At 38.5% G+C, this 5713-nt stretch overlaps 1 long non-coding RNA gene across 1 annotated transcript; it reads right to left on the reverse strand.

The window, feature by feature from the left end:
- Window positions 1–948: 948 nt before the first annotated feature.
- On the reverse strand, window positions 949–5342 carry LOC122231996. Its single transcript, XR_006209310.1, has 2 exons — window positions 5260–5342; window positions 949–1466 (listed from the first exon to the last, which is right to left on the reverse strand). It is a non-coding gene; the product is annotated as an uncharacterized LOC122231996 (long non-coding RNA).
- Window positions 5343–5713: the final 371 nt, after the last annotated feature.

The raw sequence follows: 5713 nt of genomic DNA on the forward strand, positions 1-5713 counted from the left end.
ACCTGCGTGTGTGTGTGTGTGTGCATACTATTTTTGAACGATTCAAGCTACATGATGCCTCACAACCCTAGGTACTTTCATGTACATTCCTTATGATCAAAGGACACTTTCCTACATAACCAAAAAATCCATTAAAATGAAAAACTTGATAATAATCACAACCATTTAATCTACAAATTCTGTTAAAAGCTTGGCCAATTCTAAATATTTTTAGAAGAAATATTAGATATTTTTGTATTCCTTTAATTTTTGAAAACTCTTCTATTTGCAGGGGTTACCAAAAAGACTTATTTTAAAAATTCACAAATAAACATCAAATTCCTGCTTTACATGATGGATGTTTTTCTTTTTAGAGACATTTAGTTTGATAACAAAATGTAGAGCTAGGTATAGTGACTTCCTACATACCTTCTTCTTCCATACATGCATTGTTTCTCACATTATCAACATTACACACCAGAATGAAACATTTTACCAAGGGTGAATTTACATTGACATGTTCTAATCACCCCAAATTCATTATTTACCTTAGGGTTAACTTGGTATGGTTTATTGTATGGGTTTTTATAAATGTGTAATGACGTATGTTCCCTATTATAATATCATAAGAGAGTATTTTCATTGACCTAAGAATTATCTGTACTGTATTTTACTCTTCTTGCCCCATAACTCCTCTGGCTTTTTATTGTTTCCATAGTTGATCTTTATCAGAATATCATATAGCTGGAATCATGCAGTTTGTAGCATTCTGAGATTGACTTCTTTCACTTAATAATATAAATTTAATTTTTGATATCTTATTGTGGCTTGAGAGCTAATTTGTTTTTAGTGCTGAATTATCTGTATGTGTGACAGTTTGTAAAAGTTTCATCCACTTATCACTGAAGGGCATCTTGATTGCTTCCACATCTTGACAGTTATGAATAAATCTGCTATAACATCTTCATGCAGGTTTTTGTGTGAATGTATATTATCAGTTCTTTTTGGTAAATACCAAGGAAGTTAAATGCTAAATCTCATGTTAAGAGTGTGTTGAGTTTTGTAAGAAACTCCCAGAATATCTTCTCAAGTGGCTGAACTAGACTGCATTTCCACCATCAATGAGAGATACTGTTACTCCAGCACCTCACCAGGTTTGGTGTCGGTGAGTTTTGGTGTTTCCTGAGCTTTCCGCATCTGTGGTTTGGTATCTGATGTTAATGTGGGGAAATTCCCAGACATTGATTTAAAGATTTCTTCTGTTCCTTTCTTTGTTCTCCTTCTGGCATTATCATAGGCATATGGGACTACACTTTTCGTACTTGTTCCACAGTGCTTGGATATTCTGGTTTTTTGTTGTTTTTGTGTGTGTGTGCTTGTTCTGTTTTGTTTTGTTTTGTTTTGGTCTTTGAGCTCTTTTGTTTTTTGACAATTCTATTGGCATGTCCTCTAGCAGAAAGATTTTCTTTTCTTCCACCATGTCCAGTCTATGAAAAAGAAAATCAAAAGTATTCTTTGTTACAGTATTTTTTAACTTAAGCATTTCTTTATGTTATTTCTTAGAATTTTAATGTTTATTTATTTCTGAGAGAGAGAGAGAGAGAGAGAGAGAGAGAGAGAGAGACTCTGAAGCAGGCTCCACGTTCCAAGCTATCAACACAGAGCCTGATGCAGGGCTCGAACTCAAACCATGAAATGGTGACCCAAGGCAAAGTTGGACACTTAACTGAAAGCCACCCAGGAACCCCATCTGATTCATTTTAATGGAGCATGTTGTTTAGAAGTCAAGACCTGATTACTTTGGTGTGCCCATTGCTACTGAACTTTCAGTGGCTGAAGTTGAAAATAATGTGTGTATATTACACACACACACACACACTATTTTTATATCTAACTGTATTTACTGAAAGTTGTGAGTTGCATCAATACTTGCAATTCAAATTCAACTATTTATGGCCTGTTCTAGGCTCTTTTATACATTTGTAATTCCCTTCTTGGGTAGTGAGAACCTGTCTCCCATTATCCTCAATATATTTTCTTAATTATTCATTCCTCCTATGTGTTACTAATAGACTGACCAACTCTTCATGAGGGAATCCACCTTATTTACACATGTTCTTGCTGTGAACACCAAGGTTACAACTTGCTCAAATGTTCTCTTTTCTCAGCCCCAAATCCTAGCGGTCTATTCCCTCATTCAACCACCTTCCTTCTTTGGCTTCAAATCCTGCTCAATTACTGTTGTTGTTGTTGTTGTTGTTGTTGTTGGTGGTGGTGGTGGTGGTATGTGTGTGTGGTGGTTTTTGTTTGTTTTTCAGCTGACTTCCTCACTTGTTTCTAAGTTGTATCCGGCTACTACCACAGCTGCCCCCCTCTTTCATCCTTGAACTTTATCACCTGCCTCCAGAAAATACTTGGAAAGGGCCAGAGAAAATAAAGAGCAAGGTGGGGCGCCTGGGTGGCTCAGTCGGTTAAGAGTCCGACTTCAGCTCAGGTCACAATCTCGCGGTCTGTGAGTTTGAGCCCCGCATCAGGCTCTGGGCTGATGGCTCAGAGCCTGGAGCCTGCTTCCCATTCTGTGTCCCCCTCTCTCTCTGCCCCTCCCCTGTTCATGCTCTGTCTCTCTCTGTCTCAAAAATAAATAAATGTAAAAAAAAAAAATTAAAAAAAAGAAAGAGCAAGGAGAAAGCATGTGGTAGAAACTTTTTTTTCTTCAATATATGAAGTTTATTGTCAAATTGGTTTCCATACAACAGCCAGTGTTCATCCCAAAAGGTGCCCTCCTCAATACCCATTACCCACCCTCCCCTCCCTCCCATCCCTCATCAACCCTCGGTTTGTTCTCAGTTCTTAAGAGTCTCTTATGCTTTGGCTCTCTTCCACTCTAACCTCTTTTTTTTTTCCTTCCCCTCCCCCATGGGTTTCTGTTATGTTTCTCAGGATCCACATAAGAGTGAAACCATATGGTATCTGTCTTTCTCTGTATGGCTTATTTCACTTAGCATAACACTCTCCAGTTCCATCCATGTTGCTACAAAGGGCCATATTTCATTCTTTCTCATTGGCATGTGGTAGAAACTTTGACTCCTCAGTTTAATGAGACTTTGAATCTGACATTTCAGTATCTCCTTGCTTAGAAAATTTTTGGAACATAAATTTGAAACTGCCAATGGAGCCATGAATTGGCTCTTTTATGAGAATTCCTATCACCACTTGGTGTGTCAGTTGTATGGGTTCTTTGTATCTGCTTTCAAATGTCCATTACTTTTTCTCACAAATATGGGTTATTTAATTCTTGAAAAAAAAAGGCTGTGTGTAAGAGGATGTAATTTCACTATCCAGAGCGTAACCATCAACTTGATGGGTTTTTTGGAGGTCACAGTGGAAAGTGATAAATGGGTAAAAGCCCGTCTCCATCTCTCACTAGGACATCTCTCATACGCAGAGCATTGGGATCAGTCAAACTGATGTGTGTTCAAATCCAAAATCTATCTTCAATAGCTAAATGGATTTGAATAAGTCCATAAACATCTCTGATCCAAGAGGCGGGCAAACCCAGGAAGGTTTGGTTCGAGACCTGGATGTTGAGAGGAAACTACTACAGTGTGGAGAATAAAGAAGTTGGGGATTCTGAGGAGAGATACTTGCTTTAATTGATGAACTGTGGTGTGATGTTAGGCTGGTGTGGATGTAATCTTGGGGACTTGACATTTCATTATTGGTCATGTATCAGCTCATTATCTTCTGAAAGATCTGCCCTAATGTTGCTGTCTCCCTCAGTAAATTGCAGCAGGAGAAAACCCACTCTAAAATTGGCATCAGAGACAGGGAGTCATGGTGCCACACACTATAGCACGGATGAACCTTGAAGATACTAGGTTAAATAAAATAGGCATCCACAAAACGACAAGCACTGTAACATTCCACTTACATTAGATAGTAGGAGTAATAAAATTAATAGAGACAGAAAGTAGAAAGGTGGTTGCCAGGGACTGGGGGGAGAGGAAATGGAGAATTGTTTAATGGGTAGAAAGTTTCAGTTTTACAAGATGAAGAGTTCTGGAGATGGATGAGTGGTGATGGCTGCACATTAATGTAAACATCCTTAATGATGCTGAACTGCACACTTAAAAATAAGATGATAAACCTTATGTGTATTTTATCACAATTAAGACTAAATGAAAAAGATGATTTATATATTTATATATATATATATATATATATATAACTGATTATTAGAATAGCATGATGCCCACCTGGAATGTCTAGACTCCTGTTTGGCTTAGAGACTGCATGGTCTAAAACAGTACTTGGTGGAAGTTGACTAAGAAAGAAGGAGAAGGGTAAAGGAAGACATAAAAAAGCATGCAGGACATAGTTTTACTATCTTTGGAATATAATTTTCTTTTCTCTCCCTCATTTTCAGTTTTTTAAAAAAAATTTTTTAATACTCATTTATTTATTTTTGAGAGAGATAGAAACAGAGAGACAGAGAAACCCAAGCCGACTTTGCACTGTCAGTGCAGAGCCCAATGTGGGGCTCAAATCCATGAATCCTGAGATCATGACCTGAGCCAAAACCCTAGAGTCTGATGCTTAACAGACTGAGCCACCCAGGTTCCCCCTCCTTTTTTTTGATGCTTATTCATTTTTTAGGGAGGGAGACACAGTGCAAGTGGGGGAGGAGCAGAGAGAGAGACACACACACAGAATCTGAAGCAGGCTCCACGTACAGCTGTCAGCACAGTGCTGGATGTAGGGCTTGAACTCACAGACTGTGAGATCACAGCCTGGGCTGAAATCAGATGCTTAACCAACTGAGCCACTTAGGTGCTCCCTTTTCTCTCCCTCTTGAAAACTGCTGACCTAGGATTTGTACAATATCCCTGCTTAGAGTAATTTCAATGAAAGCTGCAGTTGAAACAAACATAACTTGAATTGCCGTCTCCAATCGTCATAATGACTCTAAATCTCAGCATTTTTTTTCATGTGACAATTTAAGATGCCAGCAACTTGAATTTTCAGTTTGGAGTCTTAAGCTCATGTATTTGTCAGATGCCACCTTGTGTGGATAAATGTAAGACTGCTTACTGCTGCCTGATTTATACCTTGTTTAGTGTGAAGAAATAAAAGTATAAAGCAAACACAACATTGATAAGTAGCACTATTATCAGTGATTTGAAACATCCTTGGTATCATTAGAAGATCCATTCTTAGCACGTATTAAATGCCCAAGCATTACCTTGTCTACTTTCCTTAGAAGAGATATGGTTTACTAACCTTTCCACAGTACCAGCAGTAACATAAAACAGTTATTTTTAATATTGAGTTAAACCATGTCTGCCAAGGTCCAAACATTCGTAGCCCCTCCAAATGCATTTGTTGAAACCTAAACCCTGAGCTGATGGTATTAGGAAGTGGGGCCTTTGGGAGGTGGTTAGGTCATAAAGGCGGAACGCCCATGAATGGGATTGGTGTCCTCATAAATGTGGCCCCAGAGAGCTCTCATCTCTTTTGCCATGTGAAGTTACAATTAGAAGGTGTTATCTGTGAAATAGACTGTAGGATAATATCAGACTCTGAGCCTGCCAGCACTTGATCTTAGATTTTTCAGCCTCCAAAACTGGGGGAAGTAAATGTCTGCTGTCCATAAGTCACCCAGTCTATGGTACTCTTTTAGACCAGACCAAACAGACCAAGACAGAAAGCTGATGCTTAGAAGTGGAGGTTCTGC

This window comes from Panthera tigris, chromosome D2 (genome assembly GCF_018350195.1).
Source record: "Panthera tigris isolate Pti1 chromosome D2, P.tigris_Pti1_mat1.1, whole genome shotgun sequence".
NCBI classification, from domain to species: Eukaryota; Metazoa; Chordata; class Mammalia; order Carnivora; family Felidae; genus Panthera; species Panthera tigris.